We start from the raw sequence: 23,809 nt of genomic DNA, 5'->3' as shown, positions 1-23,809 counted from the left end.
GCAAAGCTCCAGGCCAGGGTGACTCTGGTGGGAGGGTTTTAAGAGCCTTGCAGCATGGTCAGGAATATCTGGTGTACCCCTGATCTGAGATATAGAGCACACCCCACCCACAGGGATACCAAGGGGTGTGCTACACACACCCCCAGCAACCCACCAACCCGCCTGCTGTGGGGGCGGTGAGAGCCCCCAAGGCTCCGGGGGGTGCCCTGAGGCAGGGGGGGTCAAAAGCAGTATGAAGGCTTCGCCTCCACAACTGCGGGGACATGTTATGCCTGTTCCAGGGCTGCCCTGCGAGGTCCCTACGGACCACTACTGCAGGCTAGGTTTATTACAGACCTGGTGCCAGACTCATGTTAATGACTGATAGTGATGATGACGATGATTCTGGTAATCTTCAGGCTGTGAATGACTCATCACTTGAATTCTCAACCTGCTTCCTTCTTATTTACAGTCCGACGCGGTGACTGCACCTATAAAGGACCTGTTTGTGAAATATCTCCAATGCCAACTTATTGCAAGTGCGATGGTCAATGCCCAACAGGACATAAGTGCTGTCAGATGCTTTGCAACATCAGCTGCACAGATCAAGTGACGCAAGGTACAGTATCCATGTCTGCATTGCACACTGTATCACCTTAACCTACACTGGCCCTCCAAGACGCGAGTTTTTTTAGACGGCGGGCTGAGGGGGATATTTACAATGATATGGTGCTGCATGGCTCCACAAGCAATTGTGCTGCACCGAGTTGCGTCATTTAAAAAATACAGGGATGCACCGCATTTAAAGGAATAAGTGGCACCCCTGTGCTCTCCCCTGCACGGCGCTAAAACAGCAACCGTGCACCCACACAGGCACCCTTACACCATGGTGCAAGGGTGCCCGCGTTGCAGAGATGAGTGTCTTGCTGCAGGAAGGGACACCTCCCTGCACAAAAACAATCTTTAATGGTGTTTTGCTCCTTGTATGTTTGCTGCAGAATGCAGCACAGATAGAAAGAGCGAAACATGACGAGAAATAGAAGTGTTTCTCCTCGTTGCGCCACTCTAACGCTTCCCCTTGAAAGTTTTCGGCGCTGCCTCAGATTTAAAAATTCTTTTATATCTGGGACAGTGTCAAGACGCCATGGGTGTTGCGTGGGAACACCCACAGCATCACCCGTGACACCTCCCGTGACACAGAATACTGTGTGAAGCAGTACCATATTTACAAGGCTGCGTAAAGCCACGTAGAGTAGCTTTGTGTGGCCTTGTAAATATGGGTCAGTACACAGCGCCACCAGAGCATCACAAAAGCAACGGTCCAGTGCTGCTAGGGGACTGTAAATTTGCCCCTAAGTCTGAAAAAACAAAAAAACAAATGTCTAAAAGTGAATCATTAGCAGATGTGGCATGATAAGGAAAATAGGTAAACTGTGGAAATCAATAGTTAAAAGAATATTTAGGAATCTCCATAATTGAGAGACTTGGAAATATGAGCTGCTTCGCTGTAAAAAAACAATAACCCTGAATATTTCAGTGGCACGTTGGAGGGAAAGAGCTCGCGAGCAATGAGAGATTTTTGCCCCAGATAAAGATTCATTCCTTTTCAGGAGGCACTGGAGGCCTTTGGTGTCTCCCTGGAGCAATTACTACTATGTGCCAGATTAAAGAAAACCTGCCTGGGTGATTGCATGAGTGCAAGAGTAATGTCTGGGTGGTTACATGAGGGTGGTGGTAGTTCCTGGGTGATTTCATGATTGCATAAGTAGTGCCTGGGTGATTGGAGTAGTGCAAGGGTGGTGCTTGAGTGATTGGTGCAGTGGATAGTTAGTGTATTGGTGATTCCATGAGTTCAGGGGTACTGTCTAGGGGATTTGAGGAATCCATGGGTAATGCATGGTTAATTGCATGAGTGTAGAGGTAAGTGCTAGCTAATTGCATGAATGTAGAGGTACTGCCTGGGTGATGTTATAAGTGCATGGGTATTGCCGAGTAATTATAGGTGTACAAGGGTAGTGCCTGAGTAATTGGAGGAGTGCAAGAATAGTGCATGGCTGATTGAAGGAGTACATGGATAGTGCATGGCTGATTGGAGGTGTGCATGGGTAATACCTAGATGCATTGAGGAGTGCATAAGTAGTGCCTGGGTTAATGGATGAGTACATAGGAAGTAACTGGTTAATTTTATAAGTGCATGGGTACTGCCTGAGTGATTGAACCTCTGCAAGGGTAATAGCTAGGTGATTGCATGAGTGCAGGGGTAGTGTCTGGGTCATTGGAGGAGTAAATGTGTGATGCCTAAGTGATTGCATGAGTGCAGGGGTAATGTGTAGGTAATTGGAGGGGTGCATGAATAATGTCTGGCTGATTGCATCAATGGAAGAGTAATGTCTGGGTCATTGCATGACTGTAGTGGTAGTGCCTGGGTGAATGGAAAAGTGTATAAGTTGTGCATGGCTGATTTTCTAAGTGCATGGATAGTGCCTGGATAATTGCAGCAGTGCAAGACTTATTCTATGAGTGTATAGTTAGTTCCTGAGTGATTGTATGAGTGCAAGAGTAATGCGGGGTGGTTGCATGAGTGTAGTGGTAGTTCCTGGGTGATTGCAGGAGTGCATAAGTAGTGCCTGGGTTAATGCATGAGTGCATAGGTAGAGCCTGTATGATTTTATAAGTGCATGGGTGATTGGAGGAGAGCATGGGTAATACCTAGGTGCCTCAAGGAGTGCATCAGTAGTACCTGTGTGATTGCATGAGTGCATAGGTAATGTCTGGGTCATTGGAGGAATGCATTGGCAATGCATATGTGATTGCATGAGTGCAGGGGTAATGTGTAGGTAATTGCAGGAGTACATGGGTAATGCCTAAGTGATTGCATGAGTGCAGGAGTAATGTATGGGGATTAGAAGAGTTCATAGGTAATGCCTGGGTAATTACATGTGTGTATAAGTTATGTCTTGCTGAGTGCATGAATGTAGGGGTTGTGCCCGGGTGATAGGAGGAGTGCACAGATAGTACCTGGGTGATTTTATTAGTGCATGTGTGCTGCCTGAGTGATTAAAGGAGTGCATGTTTAATGACTTGGTGATTGCATGAGTGCAAGGGTAACATCCAGGTGTTTGCATGAGTGTAGTAGTAGTGCCTGGATGATTGGAGTAGTGCATAGGTAGTGTCTGGGTGATTTTATAAGTGCATGGAACTGGCTGAGTGGTTAGAGGAGTGCATAGATACTGCCTGGGTGATTGAAAGAGTGCAAGGATAGTATGTGGGTGATTGCATGAGTGCAGGGGTAATGTTTGAGGGAATGAAGAAAAGTATAGGTAATACCTAGGTGATTGAAAGAGAGTGTACGGATAATGTGTAGCTGATTGCATGAGTGTACAGATAGTGCCTTGGTGATTGGTGAAGTACAAAGGTAGTGTCTGGGTGATATTATAAGTGTATGGGTTCTGGCTAAGTGATTGGAGAAGTGCATGGATAGTGCGTGGGTGATTGCAAAACTGTGGGAATAGTAACTTTATAGATGAGTGCATGGGATGAGTGCAGTAAAAGTGACTGTAAACATTACTTCACATTATCATGCTTATTACTTTATTTCACCTTACCTTTTTTATTTAAGAAGATACAAAACTCAGTGGAACTATTTTACAGTACTTTTGTTGTAAACTGAATTTAAAATCTTTTCAAACTTCACCAGTACCTTTTGTAAAAAATAAGAAAAACTGTTATTGAATATAATATTATAGTTTTAAGAACAGAACATAATTTTAGAATTTCATAACATTTTCAGTTTCCCTCTCTTGCTGTTCTCAGATTCTACTTAATTTCACCATATACAGTGATTTCATTGTAGTATCATCATACAACAGCTGGGAAAAAAACCAATCAACAAGATTGTACAAAAAAAACCAGCATTGAGCATTATTTAGAACAAGTGTAACTATCTGTTTACCTGTCTACAGTTTTTAAATTACATTCTATAACTACATTAAGTCTTTTATTTCTCTCAAGTAAGTTTTGTAAAATAGACACACTCATTTACATCGAGTAAAATATAAAGATCAAATATATAAACTACTTCTTTCAAACACAATTTTCCAAATGCAATATGAATTAGCACAAACAATAATATAATCCAAACACAAATTGTTCACATCTTCCCAATAGGCCTAATAATGTTTCCAAATCCATTTGCATTGAAAATATCCAAAATAAACTTGTTATTTCGTGTTCAAATCTTGCCAATAGAGATATGAATTTGGTCATTTGAAAGGCAACCTACATTTGAATTCCAAATGAGCATCCTTTATTGCACTTTAAATACACATAATAGTGTTCAGATGGCGTAGTAGGTCCATCATGGAAAATAATAGCCACTGCTTTAAAAGTTATTCCTGAAATTGAAACTTGACTTGCCACAACATTTTTTAATATTAATTTTGGTTTCCAATTTTGTTCCATTTGCTCTACAACGTTGTAGCGTTAAAATGACATATTTTTCATACCTTTCTATAAATCTATTGCTGAATAATTGTGTGCTAGACACTCTGCGCATTATTTTAAAAATTACCTAAATCAGTCCGGGCAGCGTTTCAAAGCGCCGGCTGCATCGATCCTTGACAAGCCACTCCAGGCGAGACCTCGGACACGCCCACTAATTAGGCCACGGCCACCGGGCATCACATTTAAGCGCGAGAATCCAGAGCTCTTACAGATTTGTTTTGAACTCCACTGGCACAGCCACGAGCTACGACACTATGTTTTAAAAATCTTCTTTTAATCTATTGCTGAATAATTGTGTGCTAGACACTCTGCGCATTATTTTAAAAATTACCTAAATCAGTCCGGGCAGCGTTTCAAAGCGCCGGCTGCATCGATCCTTGACACGCCACTCCAGGCGAGACCTCGGACACGCCCACTAATTAGGCCACGCCCACCGGGCATCACATTTAAGCGCGAGAATCCAGCGCTCTTACAGATTTGTTTTGAACTCCACTGGCACAGCCACGAGCTACGACGCTATGTTTTAAAAATCTTCTTTTAATCTATTGCTGAATAATTGTGTGCTAGACACTCTGCGCATTATTTTAAAAATTACCTAAATCAGTCCGGGAAGCGTTTCAAAGCGCCGGCTGCATCGATCCTTGACACGCCACTCCAGGCGAGACCTCGGACACGCCCACTAATTAGGCCACGCCCACCGGGCATCACATTTAAGCGCGAGAATCCAGCGCTCTTACAGATTTGTTTTGAACTCCACTGGCACAGCCACGAGCTACGACGCTATGTTTTAAAAATCTTCTTTTAATCTATTGCTGAATAATTGTGTGCTAGACACTCTGCGCATTATTTTAAAAATTACCTAAATCAGTCCGGGCAGCGTTTCAAAGCGCCGGCTGCATCGATCCTTGACACGCCACTCCAGGCGAGACCTCGGACACGCCCACTAATTAGGCCACGCCTACCTTCTACACCTATATCATGTGTTGCCACAGGAAGCGCAGCGGACGAGCGCAGCGGGAGCGCCTAAGGCAAGCCCGTCTGCGCCCGTCCGCGCCAGGACAGAGCCCAGGGCCCGACCCCCTGCCCAAAAAGACACAGACATCAAACCTAGAAAATACTCATCACATGAGATTCTGTCTTTAAGACACAGTGCAACATGCCCACCAATAGACCTAAAGAAAGAAGGTAAGCAATGTCCCTGCTGCCCTCAAACTTTTGAATTCACTTCAATAAAAAATATTAACAAAGCTCAAACACAATGTAATATAGAGAATATCAAGAACCTTACAATCAAGGCAGGACTAATAAATGCCAGATCAATGGTTAAACATAATACCCATATTGCATATATGATCGAAAATCGAGAAATCGATGTATTATTTATAACCGAAACCTGGGCAGACGAGGCATCAGATGTCGACATATCTTTGGCAATACCGGAAAGATACTGTTTTTCAGAGCAGACAGAAAAATTAAACGGGGAGGAGGATTAGCGATTATAGCTAAAGAAAATTTCAGAGTCAAGAGCTCTGAAAAAGGAAGTCATCCTGACTGTGAGACTATGACATTCCAAATCCAGATCACTAACAACTACACTTTTAATGGACTACTAATTTACAAACCTCCAAATGCCAAAAGACCGCTCATTGAATTATTAAGTCCCTTCCTAGAATCTAGTGTAACAAACCCAGACTATACAATTCTGGGAGATTTCAACCTACATCTCGAGAAAGCCTCAGACCCCAAGGTAAATGCCTTTAAAGATGCAATGGCCAATTTTGACCTAGATCAAAAAGTCCATCTAGATACGCATGTAGCTGGACATACAATAGATGGTATCTTCACTTCATGTCAAAAACTAACGAAGGTAGAAGTCCACCCAATCGCCTGGACAGACCATAAATTGGTCTCATTTCAACTAGAAATTACAGAGGAGCTGAGGAAACCAAACGAAGGTCAAAAAAGAGCCACCTACCCTGACTGGTCTAAAGTCAACCCCCACATGCTGGTAGAGACATTGAAGTCTTCATACCCAATTCTGGATAGTGACTGTAACACAGCCTGTACGCAATTTAATGACTGGCTTAAAACAGCAATCCAGACTTCAGTACCTCAAAAAAGAGTGACATTTAAAAGAAAATCCCTCTCGCAACCTTGGTACTCAGACGCCTTGAAGACACAAAAACAGACCTGCAGAAGAGCAGAGAAAAAGTGGAGAACACATTATGACCCCAAACTACGAGAAAACTATAAAAATGAACTGGCTACTTACAAAAACATGACTAGGGCAGAAAAAAGCAAATTCTTTGTAGAGAAAATAAATGCATCAAAAAACTCAAGCAAAGACCTATTTGCAGTAGTCAAAAAACTTGCTAAAATTGAAAATAATAAACCCGAGGATATATCTTCCGACTTCTATAATACACTAGGCCACTTCTTCGTAAGTAAAGTGACATCAGTTTATGAGCTGTTTAAAAATAACCAAGTAGAAAAAACTACCTTAGACCCCATCATTGCTGCAAAGCTAACCAACCCACCCATCTGCCCACCATCTTTTCAATGGACCCTACCAACAGTGGAACAAATTAGTAAAGAAATGATGGCAACTAACTCAGGCAGCCCCTTAGACCCTTGTCCACCCAAGGTGATGCAGAGCTGCTCAGAGAAAATAGGACTGGTACTACAAAAATTGTTTGCTATAATTCTAGACACCAACACATTTCCAAACGATTGGAAAACTATATCGATCAGGCCACTCCTGAAGAAACCCAACTTGGATTGTGAGGTTCCTAGCAACTATAGACCCATAGCTAGGATCCCTTTTGCCGCAAAAGTATTAGAACAATTACTAAATAAACAGCTATCACGATATCTATTGGACAATAATTGGCTTGACCATTCCCAATTCGGATTCCGTGAAGGGCACGGCACAGAGACAGCTCTCCTCACGGCAGTTGAAGAGCTTAGGAAAGTATTGGACAACGGGGAGAAGGCCGCCTTGGTATTGTTGGATCTCTCGGCGGCCTTCGATACGGTCAGCCACGAGATTCTAATAAACCGCATCAGAGAAGTCAGAGCAAGTGAATCTACATGCAATCTCATCAAATCATACCTGAAGGATAGAAAGTTCACAGTGGAAGTAGGAAACTCAAAATCCGACTCATTTGAGGTACCATGTGGTGTCCCGCAGGGCTCATCATTAAGCCCAATGCTTTTTAACTTGTACGTGGCCCCCCTTGCTGAAGTAATAAGGGAAAATGGCTTCACGCCAATCTTGTACGCAGACCATACCCAAATCGTCATATCCATAGATAAAGACACAAAGGTAACAGCCGACAAATTCCAACATTGCATGTTAAAAGTTAGCCATTGGATGCAACAAAATTGCCTTAAACTCAATGGAGAAAAGAGTGAGGTGATGTTTCTGGGAAGTAATTCAGATATCTGGTCCCCAGACTGGTGGCCTGACAAGCTAGGAACACGTCCAGATCCCTCGGAGAAAGTGAAAAATTTGGGATTCATGTTAGACACCAAGCTAGCATACGAAGCCCAAGTAAACAAACTGGCATCTTCGTTTTGGTTAATATTAAAAATGATAAAAAAATACTACCATATTTGCCTCAAGATGCACGCAAAACGGTAGTCACAGCGCTAGCTTTATCCCGTCTGGACTACGGAAATGCACTGTATGCAGGAGCCAGAATAAAAATCACAGATAAGATGCAGCGCCTGCAAAATGCTGCAGCAAGACTGATCCTGGATATACCAAAGTTTCAGTCCGTCAGCCACAAATTAGCTTCACTTCATTGGCTTCCAGTTGCCAAAAGAGTCAAATTTAAATCATTATGTTTGACCTATAAGGCCCTTCAGGGCAAAGGACCTCTCTTCATAAAAACGCAGTTGAGGAAATATGAACCATCCAGACTACTAAGATCTGGCCAACAAAAACTGATAGCAATACCTAAGTTCAAACGAGCGAACTGGGGGGGAAGAAGTTTCTTCGTCCACGCAGCAAGGACCTGGAATCAACTTCCATTAGATATAAAAAACAGCCCATCCTTGGACTTGTTTAGAAAGCAAATTAAAACATGGTTGTTCACTGCATAAACCTAAGACCAGTTCAGGACTATGGACATATCATAGCGCCAAGACGCCTCCGGGCATTCGCGCGCTTTAGAAATAGATAAATCAATCAATAAATCAATTAAATCAATAAATATTGTTGACAATATTTCTGATTATCTTGGTTAGCTGTTTTTACTAATTTGTTAAAAGACACTGATTTGCAATCTGATATCGTCAAGTATATGAATTGTTCAGTGTCTATTTCAGTAGTAGAAGAAAATTAACACTTCATATTTATGATCCCATCTGTAACTTAGTCCCAAAAAAATTTCAATTTATATTTCTTCATCATCAAATACTGCAGGCATAAACATACGAAACTCTTGTGCATCTTGTTGTATATTCAATGTAAATTTCAATGAAGCATTACATATATCCAAAAGATGCCGAATGCCAGGAGCAGTATGGATTTTAGTTCTATCAGTTACCAACTTTTGAAAAATATAATGCAGTAAAGAACTGAATATTTTTACTTGTTTTCCATAATTTCATGATGAAGATCTTCTAGATAAAAGACAACATTTACAATGACATTAGTGTAAAAGCTGATACCTACACTATTTTCTTACTGGTATCCTACAATATCATCACGAGTGTCCATTTTCATTTTCTTTGCAGTTTCATCATTCTCTTGAATTGTTTTCTTTTTTTGAATCTCCGTAGAATATTTGTCATATTTTCGTTTTGGACACACTACGCGTTTCTCATACAAGGCCTATCCACCAGTTACGAGCATAAAGTCTTCGTAACAGATTGTACTCTTTTACACAATTGGACTCCATCTATAACAACAATATACGTTTTGATATGGATGACAGCTACAGAAGTGATGGAGTACACTTCACAGAACCGTATTTACAAGTAGCTACAAAAAACTCATAATAAAAACAAGGGCTATTTTTAGTGCCACACTATAACACAATATTGAATCTATGTTTTTTTAACACATACATACTCTTTTTTAATTTTTGGTGGATTCGCGCACCCGTGGCGAACCTGCAAAAGCATGAATTCAATGTACTACAACACAATACACTTTTGAAGTGTAAGTATACATTTTTTTATTTTATATATTTTTACTAACTCTATCAATTTTAATCTTCTCATTAACTTCAATCACACTCCCTTTTTAAAATAACTTCACAAATGTAAAACTACCATCTAAATTATATTCTACAAAATTATGTATTTAAGGAGGAACTGCAAATCCGATGCAACGTTACAGGGGGGCTGCGCTGGGAGCCACGTTAGAGTCACAAATCTAAACTGGAAAGAAAAAAAACATCCCACTTCAATTATTTAAAAATCGCCTTGGACCTCATCCCCTGGGGCATTACCTCTTTCTTTAAAAAAATAAATAAAAAAATAAGGAATAAGGGCTGCATGGACCCCCTTCCCGTGGCCACTTTCGGCCTGGGGACCTCATCCCCAGGGGTATGGCCATCTATTTTTTAATAAAATAATAGTATAATTATAAAGAGGGTGACCGCATGGCCCCCCTCCTGAGTCCATTTGTGGCCCGGGGACTCCATCCCCTGGGGCTTTGCCTCTATTTTAAAACTATACAAATATGGGAGGGGGCTGCATGGCCCCCCTCCCCTGGGCCACTGCTAGCCCCTGGCACCCCATCCCCCAGGGCCTGGCCTTATGTTGGGGACTGTGTGGGGAGCCCCAATGCCCCCTAGGTCCCAGGCGGGTCCCGCCTTCTGCAGGAGCCGGCATTGCTTTTGCAGCTCCCCTTTTGCAAAAGTAATCTGCTTCACTTCATGGAAGTGAGAGTAGGTTTTCTGCTCTCGCTTCCATGAAGCGAAGCACAAGTGTGCAATGACTGGTCGGGAGATGTGCTCCCACCCTGTGATTTCAAACTGCAATGTCCCGGGGGGGCACACCGGGACATTGCTGGAGCCAACCCTGGGGGGTGGTGGTCTCCAGGGCCATAGAGGGCTTCAGGAGGGGGGCCATGTCCCCCCTCCCATCATTTGCATACCCCTGGGGAGGTGGTGGTCACAAGGGTTCCCAACAGACCCCTGTATTTGGTGCCCTGGGGAGGTCGTGGTGCCCGGGGCAGTGTGGGTGGGCTCAAGCTCGGCCTGCCTCATAATGCTTGCAGTGAACTTTTGTTCCTCTGGGTTGAGCTTGTGATGTATACAATCGGAAAAAAATAAAAAGTAGAGAGGGAGGGTGCTTTAGAAAGATAAAGCTGACAGCGCCCTATGGGGTACAGCAAGAGGCTGCACTCTGACCAAAATATGTAAACAGTTTTTGAGCTTAGGAACCAGCACCGGCTGTTGAGGGGAAAGATGCTTCATGTTAACTGTCTGGATAAAGCTCAGACGGCGATATCGCCTGGTGACGTTTTTTTTCTTATTTTATGTTTTCTGACAAGTTTGGTCATATACTTTACCCTTTTCAAGTGTGCGTTTGTTGGACAACATAAACGTTGGACTGGTTCAAGACTGATTCTGAACACCCCTAAGGATATGTTGGCCTGTAGTCCTGCTAGCTCACAGTGCACCATCTGTGCCCCTAACCTTACAAGGTAACAAATGGATGTGCAACCTCAAAACATGACTACCCTGATCCCCAAAGGAAATCCTGATAACAGATCTAGAACCCTTTCACTCAGTTACTTATACATGCCCAAAGAGTTATGCAATAAATACACTGTATGCAGTTTCAATATTTATTGAAGCATTGTGATTCTTGAGTAAAATACTTGCACTGCAATGATTGATAAGAAGGAAACAGAATAATGTGATTACCATTACGAGACTGGTGAAGAAGATGAACAATTCAACTATTTTGCTGATTACAGAAACCTATATGCATGAATACAAGTATTGTAATGTAGTGTAGTCCTGCTTAACGCATTCTACCCTATTGTGTTCTAAGTTGAGTGGATCTGCAAAATCCCAATCTGGATGGGTTAGCTCCCCATTAACTGTGGGTAAGTTTGAGCAAGCTACCCCGTCTTGGTTTAGAGTTGGACATCATCCCTCGAACGAGGTGACAGGAATCATCTAAGACGGACATCTGGCATGGACCAACCTCTCAGTGCCAGCCAAATGTTCCACAAAACAAATATATACAGTTATGCTCTCGCTACTACAGTAAATTATCACACAAACAGTACAATGACTGGTAGTTATTCATGGAGACAGAAGCAGATTCTTTGGTGTGTTCTTGGTGACAGCAAGAAGATGTTTTATTTTCTCCAGACTCTTGGAATTTCATACAAAGCCAGCCGACACGTGTTTCGTCGTGTACAGTTGAGTCAACACGACTCTTCAGGGCTGATGATACAAGAATAACATATGCAGATTTACTTATGCAGCTTGTCTTGGTCACATACTGCAAATGGTGACAGAGTGCAACCAACATGCAGTAGTGCCGTGCGTCTGGGTTGGCACATGGTGGTCGTGTAAAGTGGTGAGGTCACATACTTAGAAAGTATGTCACCCCCGGGCTGTGGGTGGTTGCCCTGGGTGGCGGTCTACTACCGTGAGGTCTTGTGGCATGATACTGAAGTGTGTGGTCACATCTAACTCAAACACGGTGATCTTGCACTTTAAAGGATCGTGCGGTGGTGAGTCGATTGGACAGTTAAAACTGGTGAGCTATTGTGTAGGGGTGTTGGTGAGGGACTATAACGGTAGCCGGACGTGATTAAAACAGAGTGTTTATGAGTGATTTGTAAAAGCAAGCAAGGAGTTCAGTATACCGCGCAAGTGAGATAGTAGTTTGAAAAGGATAAAACACTCTCTCTCTGGACATGAAGGCTTATTTACCTTAAAGCTCAGTACAATCCTGGCGATTAGGTCTGGACTGGTACTCAAGTGTTTGACGTTTATATCATAGAGAGACTGAAGGAGAGAGAAATGTAAAAAACATAATTTTTGTATATAAAAAGGAAAAGGAAAAATCAGGGAACACATTCTAAAAGGGGCCATGGCATCCATTTAGTGAAATAGATGACTGAAATACACGCGGTGTCCTTACCGGTGATTAGTGTAACAGTGACTAGAAAGAAACTGTGCGTTCTATAAGAGTAGTCACGAAGAAAGCACTATTGTTAAGGCAATCTGCCTTGTTGTTTGTCAGGAATCTTCAATTTTCTGTTTGGGCAAGGGGCAGTAAAAAGAAGAAAAACGAAAATCAAAAGTAGCTCTTCACAAATATAAGCGCGTTGTAGCGCGGTGCTTAAAAGATGCACACTGCAACATATCTGCTGCTTAAAGAAGTTTAGATAAACACATTACCTGACTGTTGGTATGTGTCAGGCAGAAACCGGGAGGGGATCCTTCTGGTCGAAAGCACACTAGAAACGGGTGCGTTCCTTGTCGGGCGATGCGCTACAAGTTAGAAGCAAGAGCACGAATTAGCTCATAAAGAGTCTGGTTCTGTATGTTTACAGAACACATGTTTGTGACAGGTTGCAAATGGCAAAAGTTCTGTTTCGCCGCTTACCCGTGTTTAGGTCTCCCTCCTCCTTAGGTTCCCGGTCGCCGTCTCTCGGTACGGACACGTGACCGAGTGGGAGGGGTCGTTTTGTAGGAAAAACTAGACATCAATGACGTCCAAATGTCAGTCATATTAGAGAAAAGGAGTTCGCCATCTTAGAATAGTGAGGTAGTGCGGCGAAAAAATGTCTTTACAAAATGCACCCACAGTTTGTTAACCCTGTTTAGGAAACATCATTAGATTCATAGAGTACGAAATGTCGTACTTGTGGCTGGTTAGGGCGCGCGAATGCTCAGGGTCTCAGAGTGTTGAGAAATAACAAAAAAAAAAAAAAAAAAAACTTAAAAAACAAAACAAAGGCTTGACATAATATATATATATAATAACATGCTCCCTGTAACCATGCTGAAGCTCCAGTCAGGCAGCCATTGTTTATTCTATAGTAATAGCTCTATCACCCTGGGGCCAAAAGCAAATAATAGCATCTTGCATTCTGAACTTAGCCTTTGTACAGACTGTTCAAGGTCTTTAGATAGAGTGCCTACAAAGTGGTACTGTAAGCAGACTGAGTTTGAGGAAAGTTATCCTGTGTGTGCATACAAATAAATGTGTGTCAATTGTCATCATGTTAAAGGGAGAGACGCAATTTAAGAATGTGAGCATGTAAAGATGGAGATTCTTAACCAGGCCTAATACCTCCACTTGACAGTTCCCCATTCAAGGTGAGATGGAATGGCAAGTGATACATACTCATCAGTGCTTGAAATGGAACTATAGCAGTGTATGTAATCAATATGCCAGAGTTTCTGTTTACTGTTGAGAAGTGCTGGTACTCCCCTATTAAAAGTATTGCCCTGAAGTGGGCAGGTGATCCAGTGTGATATCTGGGTATATGGCTGTGCCATGACCCTGAAGAACTACGGCATGCAAATTATGGCCATGTGCTCGCTAGAGGACAGAATACCGTTGTGGGCCAAACTTTCACTCTCTCTAGCTGACATTATCGCAATTGCGAAGATGGTTATTCTCCCTAAGTTCCTTTACTTTTTCCTTAATGTCCCCCTCCATCTCATGGCATAGTTGCTCAAGCATTTATGATCTCATTTGGTGACTTTGGCATGGGCAGGTAGGCAGCCACAGGTTTCTTGGGAGCTCCTCACTTTACTGCTCACTCAGGGTGGACTGGGGGCACCAAACATGAAGCTGTATGCTCTATTCGCCAAGGCCCAGTTTTTTTTAATACTGACTCTACCATACTCCATTCCAGCGACACATGGCAGTTGAGACAGACCACACAGCTCAATGGCCCCTATCGACTGAGCTGTTTTTACAGTACAAAGCTCTAAAGGCTGAAATCAATGCCATTGAATGTGTACCCCGGAATTGGGAGGGTTTGAAGAAGAGAGCAGGGCTGACACTTCTTTATGTTCCCTCCATTCTGCTCGCCAATATTCCCATGATACCACCCCTCTCTGACAAAAGTGCCATTGCTCTTGCACACATACCCGGCATTAGATTGTTCTCAGTCCTCTACCCTGATGACCAGTTCCTCTCAATGTTTGATGCTGTGGCATCTCCACCCCATTCTCTTCTTGATACACTGGTATATTACCAACCATACGCCACATGCTGCACTCTACATGACATATTTCCTTCCCGGCCAACTCCCCTCTGTTTCCTCCACTCTCCTGCCCAAGGCTGTTGTTGTATTGTTCATATTGACAAATGCCAATAAAAAACATTAAACAACTAAAGTATTGCACTTTTGCTGAGAAGTGCCTTTCAAACGTAAGAAGTACAGATATTCAGTGTTTGCAAGTATCTTCCCATTTAAAGCCCTGCTTCTCAGTCAATGGCATTCACTCCTAAATACACAGAACACAGTGAGAGGACCCAGGGAGAGGTGTGTTTGCCGCTTATCGGTTTGCGCCTTTCCTTTCTTTAGCTGACTTCTAAGACCTCTAAGTTCCCTTTGATGATGAATCCAATGCAAATAAAACATACAGGGAGTCACTCAGGCTAAGGTTACACAATTAATTTAGTAGGGAACACAGAACTGTAATAAGGGTTTCCTCTAGATTAACCCATAGACAGCATCTCATTAAAATACTGAGAGGGAGTAATTAATATGAATTAACCAGGCAGTACAAGGTCTGAATTCAGATGTGCAGTCTGAGGATCTAAGTGCAGGTACTAAACCTTTCTTCATAATGAATCATACCTTGTAAAAGTTGCTTTTTCTCTCTCCTTTGCAACCACTGGTTGTAAAGACTGCACTTTTATTAATTGTTTCTTTTAAGTACACTGCACCAAGTACATTTTTTGATAGGTTTTAAATTGTTAGATTCCCAGCACTTTGTTGCTGTCGGGAGCTAGCTGAGAAAATGTAATTGTGTGCCTTCAACATCGATCTGTATGTAGCGCCTCTGTCTTTCTTTGACTACAGTTGGGTTAAAAGGATTAGTGCCATGGCACATCTTAAAACTGAGTTGACCTTTTGCTTTCAGGCGGTGTTTTTGCCACATGGCACAGGTTCAGCAGTTGTCCTGCAGCTCTTTGTCTGGATTGAAATCACATTAGCTTACTGTGCCTGAAAAGAAAACAATGTATAGAGTAGCCAAGTTCCGCTGTCCATAGCTCTAATACCCTTGTTTAAGTTTTGCGCTATGAAGAAAATAAAATCACACAAAATCGGTCGAAAGTGGCACTGACTGCTGTTGTGTGACCTGCTGCCGTAGGTGGAGAGGCTGACACCGTCCAGTACAGCTCCATGTCATTGGTGTCATTAACAATTTGCACAACTCACTAACCGTTCTCTTTGCTTTTCCCCACTTGCAAAATGTTTCTGTTGTGGGGCAACCTTTCAGGATGTATGACCATTCATTTTCTTTTGATAAGGAGGAAATTTACCGAAAAAAACAAAGGTTACAGGGACGTTATAGCTAGGAAGTAGCATAAAAAACATTTGAAATTCACTGAAAAAACACAAAGGTTAAAGGGATGTTATGTTTAGGTTCAGTTAACTGAGCTAACTATAACTTATACCCCCTCAATGCTTTGCTAATCCCTTCAATGCTTTGCTAATGACCTCACATGTTACATCACTGATGACATGGTCTTTGACATCCCAGATGACATCACTAATGACATCTCAAATGATATCACTGATGACATCATCCAGCAACGTATACTTCAACATTCTTCATAAAATACCATTTAGATGCCTTAAAAATAAGAAGAAGACATGTGAGAGATGTACAGCACAGAGCTTAATGGAACCTTATCAACTACTACATTCACTTATCACCTGAGAGTCAGTTCTCAGTTGATAGTCCTGTCTCTTCTGAACAACCACTCTAATCACTAATGGCCAAAGTAATTTATCTAAACATATAGGCTAGTCTATTGCAAACCATTCATGAACTTGGAAAGACGTTTTACTGCAATTCACACACGATGATGGCCGGAATATTCCCCTTTGTCAAAAACATTCACCCCCAGTCACAGATATGGGTTTAATCCATCATTATTTTGCTCACCACGTCACCCCAGTTCAGACATGGCCATATGCAAATCAGTCTTGACCCTGTGCCTCATAGGAACAGTCCAGCCCGAACTGCCAACCCATGTCTTCCCTGGACCGGAATCAAGCATCCAATGACCAGTTACTGGCTATCAGCCGTCATCAGCCAGAATAGCTTGACTCCAGTGGCGTAGTGATCACGGTCCCACATCTGGGGATACTCTTCCCACATAGGGCGAACAGCAAAACACACAAGATGATGGATGGAATGTTGCACATTGGCAAAACATTCACCCTCAGTCACAGATCTGGGTTTGATCCATCGTTATTTTGCTCACCATGTCACCCCAGTTCAGACATGGCCATATTCAAATCAGTCTTGACCCTGTGCCTCATGGGAACAGTTCAGCCCGAACTGCCAAACCATGTCTTCCCTGGACCGGAATCAAGCATCCTAGGACCGGTTTCTGGCTATCAGCCATCATCAGCCAGGATAGCTTGTCTACAGTGGTGTAGTGAGCACAGGACCCACGTCTGGGCATACCCTACCCACATAGGGTAAACAGCAAAACACACAAGATGATGGACGGAATGTTGCACATTGGCAAAACATTCACCCTCAGTCACAGATCTGGGTTTGATCCATCGTTATTTTGCTCACCATGTCACCCCAGTTCAGACATGGCCATATGCAAATCAGTCTTGACCCTGAGCCTCATGGGAACAGTCCAGCCCGAACTGCCAACCCATGTCTTCCCTGGACCGGAATCAAGCATCCTAGGACTGGTTTCTGGCTATCAGCCGTCATCAGCCGGGATAGCTTGACTCCAGTGGCGTAGTGTGTGTTTTGTTTTACTGCAATTGACAGATTTACACAAACCACTACAGCATACAACCAGTAGAGAGGTGTTAGTGGACAGACCACTGTGTCACAACCCACAAGGCAAATTATTCTTCATCCTGGACAATGGTGTGAGCATTGAGATGAGTCTGTTGTCTACTACACTGAGGCATCACCCTAGAGAAAGGTCTGTGTTAACAGATACATTCATTGCAATCTACTACTACAGTCATTCATCACAAGGAGAGAGGTCTAAGTAAACTGGTCAGGGTGTCATAAAACAGAACTATACTCAGCCCTCACGGTGGAGTGAAGTCTCAATGAACTTCTTAGACTGTCACCAAGCACTACCATACAGATACATCAGCAGGGGACATGTGTCAAATCAGATGACATATGTTAGAAATCACTAATTTGTAGTGCAAAAAGAAAACTAATGTAACTTTTGCAGTAGCTTAGTATATATCTTTAAGTGTCAAAACATTTTACGAAACACTTACACTGTGATGTCATCACTGACCATGTCATGAGTGATGTAATATTGGAGGTCCGTTTGTGCAGGTAACTATAACTGATGAATTTCTATGGTTTTGTGTGTGCAAAATCTGAACCTAACTATAACCTCCCTGTAACCTTTGGATTTTTAGGAATTGAGGGGACTGGAGGCTATACACTTTTGAGTGAGTTTACTAGTTTTTTGTTTCATTTTTTATTTATACATATGCAGCATGATTAACCGTTAAAAATCACAGTTCACCACTATGACACTGAGTAATGGATCAAATGTCGACATAACAAAGCGATCAATTTCTTCCTTAATCCATCTAAAAAATCCCCTAAAAATTGAAAGAAAAAAATCAACCCTACAACATAGTATTTTATCAATACCAAATTCATATTGACTTCCCTCAGTTTTTCCAAATTATAGCTACTTTATGCATATACATAGTTCTTTTTCCATATAGAATTTCATATACATGAAGCCTAGGCATCTTATTAACCCACTGGGATACAGTGGGAACTGTATCTCACTTAGCTAAAATTGATGACCTGGTCACCAGCATGGAGATACAAAATAGCTGATGCTGTCCCACTTACATTTCTCCAGACTGTACCATTATTCCAAATAATGCTCCGTAAGTATCTGGCAGAATATTAAGCTTGAGTTTTGCACTAATTTCTGCAAATATGTCTTGCAAACCCCAATTAAATGACTAGAAGTGAATATAATATGGAGCCAGTCTGCATTAAAAGTTTTGCATCTTAAGCATTTGGACTCAGCCCCGGGGTAATATTTATGAATCTTAGCTGGAGTGTACTACAACATCACTTCACTAAAAAAAAGCTAGTCTTCTTAAGTTGGAAGTTGTACTGCCTTTAGCACTGATATGATAAAAATATTTCCACCGAGAAATATCCAGCCTCCACCCATGGAGGATTCAATCTGCTGTAATAAATCTGAAATTGCCATCTCTTTACCTTTAGAGTACAACAATCTATACCAGTTCTCCGTGCCTAATAATTTGGTCAACAAATAAACTTTACTAATGGAATATGAAAAAGTTACCTCCCTTATTACAAAGCCTGCACAGGATTTCTTAATTTGTACAAAGCTAAAGAAAAGCTAGATTGCATTCACATTCACCATTTCCTGCAATTGCGAAAATAAATGTTGTATCCTATGAAAATCCAGCCTACCCCACCTACTACACATGTGCGTAGTCCATTGCAAGGCCAATAACCTACAATCTGCTGTTTTCTGCTGGGGGTTAGGCCTAGGAATTTCCAGTTTTTCACAAATCCATTTGAATCTTTCGACAATTATGCGTAGTGACTTATACCTTAACTTCTTTGGAAGCCTTGGGATTTTCAAAAAAGTGAATTGACACATTTCTGATGGTTTCACCATTTGCTACAAATAAACATTAGCCTCACTCGAAATACTGGAAGAAGACCTCATAAGACAGTCTAGAAAAGATGCCTGATAATACCATTTCACATTAGGCAACCCCAACCCTCCTCTTCTAGTTCTAGCTGAATAGTCTCCATTTTTAATCCCTGCCACATAAAATATTGACTAGCCGCGTCCACCTACACAAAAAATGACTGGAATGTTAAGGAAAATATTTGGAAGTATAAATAATAGCAGCTGAAGTATATACGTTTTTAACAGGGCTACTTGACCTGAAATTGTCACAAAGGCATTTTGCTATTGATCCTTTGGATTTTATGTAACATAGATTTAAAATCTTGCATGAACAGATCCCCTATGTTAGTGGTTACAAAAATCCCTAACTATCTTATAGGCGCGACTGGGGAGTAATGAGATTGCATAGTTTGAGGTAATACGTCTACAGAACAGTTAAAAAGAAAAGTTTCTGAATTCGTATGATTTATACCCTCCCAATTTAGAAAACTTATCTATTTTTTCCACTGCATTTGATATATTTATTTTATCCACATCTAACTACAGAACCAATTTGTCTGCAAACAATTTCATTTAGCTATCTCGGATATCGGAGCTATAATATTAGTGTCCTGGCGGATAGAGCAGGCGAGTGCCTCAATAAACAGTGAAAACAAAATTGGCGAAAGCGATCAGCCCTGGGGTGTCCTGCAGCTTATAGTGATTTCTCCTGCTGTTCTGCTATTTATGATTATGCTTGCCTTTGCTCCCACATATACACATTTTTCCAACTGAAATAAATGCACCTGGAAAAGCAAATATTTCAAGAATTGTAAACAAGGCATTCCATTGGACGCGTATGAATGATTTCTCTGGGTCCAGCATTATAACAGCCACCTTCCTGCTCTGCAACAAAAAATGATCTTATCCCTGAATTAGATAATGTATTTTATCTGCAATCTGTCTGTCCAAAATAAAACCCTTTTGATCGCTGTGAATGATTGTAGGAACTAACAAGGCTAGACAATTCGCTAAAATCTTTATAAACAATTCATAATCATAATTTAAGAGGCTAATTGAGTGATAGGAGTTTGCATCCTTTTTGGACTTGGCCTATTTCAAGAAGCTAATCATCACTGTTTCAGTAAAGGAATTTGGAACCTCGGCTCCTGGCAGTATAGTATAGCCCAAGCAACAATAATCCCTTGTTCCTTCTGCAGACGATATATATGCACAAAACGAGACCACTATGGCATTAAATCATAAACCACTTTCTGGTGTACCATCATATGCAAATCATTTGCAAGTCACTCCTCTCTTTTAATAAAGGAGGTAGGAGGTACATCCAAGTTATGCCTTATTTAAAAACATCTGCCAAGTCCCATGGAAACGTAGAAAACAGTTGTGAGACAAACAAAACACACACCTAAGTGACAAATTAAGATAGGTAGAAAAAAGTGTGTGTGAGCAAGATGGCGCCTCACGGGCGAACCACCAACGGGAACCTGGCAGGTACTCACCAGGATTGCCCTGTTCTCATTATTGGCACCTTCAAGTTCAAAAGAAAGACTTGTGTCCAAAAAACAAACAAAACAGTGTTTGTGAGGGAATGCAGTGTGTGAAAACAGACAAAAACACAAAGAATGTGTCAAACATCAAACATATAAAAGCCACACAAACAACACAGAGCTTAGCTTTATTCTCTCAGTTTCGTGTTGGTTGCGGGAGGTTAAAAAGGAGAGAAAGGCTAATACCTATCTAGCCATACTCTACTTGCCGACATGTTTCATTGCCAATTCCAATTCAGGCAATTTCTTCAGGGCATCACAGGTTAGGCCACTGCATTAGGACATACTTTGTCTTCACAACCTCAATCGACCACCATACCGCATACCAGTCGAGAGGTTCAACCCCTGGTAGGTTTCTGGGTAACTCCATACGTGAGTTACTTTTCTTTCTGTACTGTTACAGAACGGGAATCGGGGCCGGCATTCACTCAGCGCTCCTACCATCTGCCCAGTCCCGTTTCCATGGGACTGGGCAACATGTTTTTAAATAAGGCATAACTTGGATGTACCTCCTACCTCATTTATTAAAAGAGAGGAGTGACTTGCAAATGATTTGCATATGATGGTACACCAGAAAGTGGTTTATGATTTAATGCCATAGTGGTCTAGGTCTCGTTTTGTGCATACATAATTGAGTGGAGGGCGACCTATGACTATTGTTCCCTCTTTGCTCCTTGTTGTTAATCCTTCTGCAGACGACTCAGGGATTTGAAAGGATTGTGACTTGCTTCCAGCATAATTTTCTTCGCTGCTGTAAATTCCAAATAAGTAAACAGAGTACTATGAATCTCTTATTAGCCAAAGACGAAAAAAAGAAAGAGTGAGAAGTTCCTCTTTCTTTTATGATTTTAGGTGGTATTTGCAGTTAATCTTCAGACCCGGAAGATGCTATTCACATTGCAGTCTGTTTATGTCAACCCTACTGTAGTGTCACATGCATGAAGAATGTGTTGCCACGTTTTATGAACAGTGCCGGCACACATCCATGTATTGGGAAACCATCCAAATGTATTGTTTGTTGCTGAGTTATTTACAGTAGTGACATTTTTAGTTAAACTTGGATGTTATTACAGAAGCCATCTATTAACTGTTTCATACTAAAATGTCACTGGTACAATCATTACATCTACTGAGTACTGCTGATGTGTTTCTTTCTATAGTTCCCTTAACTGATCCAGTCAACACCTGAAGATGGCCCCGGGTCACACAGCAATGAGGACGCTGTAACTTGAAGCTGGGAAGATCTTAGAATTGCTTTAATGGAGAATACTTAGACACAGCTTGTGTCATCTGATCTAATTCAAGTGCTTATCCAGTGCATTGCAAAATGTAGTCTCTTATTTTATCAATTGTCTAAAATTAGATCATTGTCTAATATTTGATTAGTTCGTCTCCCAGCCTCTTGAGCCCTCATGGTGTCGAAATAAAACTATTTCCTTCTATGCCTCTCCTTGATTTTAGTCATAATCGCTTTGGTTCATCATTTGTTTATGGTTTTTACACCACAGAAGAAGTCAGGGCATGCAGAGTGAAAGGTTTCATGTACAATAAAATACAGCATTTTCTTTTTCAATAATTTAAATGTAACGTTAAAAACAGGTTTTAAAATTCAAATTTAAACCTTGCTAGCCAACAGAAATTAACCAAATTAGTTAAAAAAGTTAAAATGAATACATAATTATATAAAAATTTGTTGGTATGGCTCAGTGCTCAATTTGAGCCTGTGGTTTCCAGTTTTCAACACCGTCACCTATTTGTCAGCACCTGTTCTAGTGATAGTCCAGCACATGTCTAAATGTGAGATGAGCAGAACAACAGTGTTTAATAAGTCAATATCAATTTAAATTGAATAATACCATGCGCTCACGTCAGATAAGTCTATTGCCTTTGTATGAAAGGGTTTAGTTCATCAGTGTTTTGTATTCATCAGGCTATATATCTGTCTATACGTATATAGATGGATATATGGCCTGATGATAAATTTATCTAAAGAAAATATATTATCGTGATGTTATAGTTAGGTGAAAATATCGGTGACAAGGTAAAAAAAAATCTCAATCTCAGGTAACTATAACTTGTCCCCTACAGTAACTATTACTCACGCCTCACCATGCACAAGGTTGTTATTATTGATGTTGTTTCAGATCTCATTAGGAATGTTATCAATGTAGTTTATGAACATGTCATGGGTCATGTATTATGTGAGGATATAAGAAGTGCATGGCAAGGGTGTGACTTATAGTTACTTAAGATGACTTAAATTAATTTCATTTTAACCTTGTTTTTTTCAAATTTTGTAGGATATTGTTGACATAAAGTAACAATATAAAGAGTGTAATTTTTAGTAATGCAGAAGTTCTGGATTTATCAGAGGATCCGAATACCAACATATAAAATGCATGTCTATGGATTTATCAAGGAGTCAGAACATCAATATATATAAGGCTGAACCATTGGCTTTTGTCAATAAATCAATGCAATAATGTATCAGTACTTATAATCAAATGTATTTGCATGTAGATGATAAAAAAATTGGCTGTTACATAATACTTTAAATAAAGTATTTTTCTTCAAAACAACGGTGAACATGTGTTGAGTTTCCTTAACTTTCTTCAAGTCACAAAATGTAGCCTTAGAACTAACCAGAAGAAGTCCTCACACCCCAGCTAAAGAGCATACAACTTCAACTTTGGTGTGCTTTAAAAAATATGGAGAGCACCTTGGGGTCATGAGACTTACTGCAACTTTCTAAAATTGTTCCTTGTGGGATGCTACACTCCCTCAAGTCCCCACAACATTTTATTAAAGGTTAGTGATGTCCCTGCCCATTCTAGGGGCACCATAAGCATAAAAAGAAATTGCTAAAAAGAAAACCTTGGAGGGCATTATGGGGTTCTCCCCAG

The 23,809-nt window shown here is 41.2% G+C and overlaps 1 long non-coding RNA gene across 1 annotated transcript; it reads left to right on the top strand.

Annotated features, from left to right (window-relative positions):
- The first annotated feature begins 501 nt into the window (after positions 1–501).
- On the top strand, positions 502–23,485 carry LOC144762042 (uncharacterized). Its single transcript, XR_013596019.1, has 2 exons — positions 502–598; positions 22,067–23,485. It is a non-coding gene; the product is annotated as an uncharacterized LOC144762042 (long non-coding RNA).
- Positions 23,486–23,809: the final 324 nt, after the last annotated feature.

This window comes from Lissotriton helveticus, chromosome 6, assembly GCF_964261635.1.
Source record: "Lissotriton helveticus chromosome 6, aLisHel1.1, whole genome shotgun sequence".
Classification (NCBI taxonomy): Eukaryota; Metazoa; Chordata; class Amphibia; order Caudata; family Salamandridae; genus Lissotriton; species Lissotriton helveticus.
The sequence above is the reverse complement of the archived record's forward strand: the minus strand, read 5'-3'. Positions and strand labels throughout refer to the sequence as shown.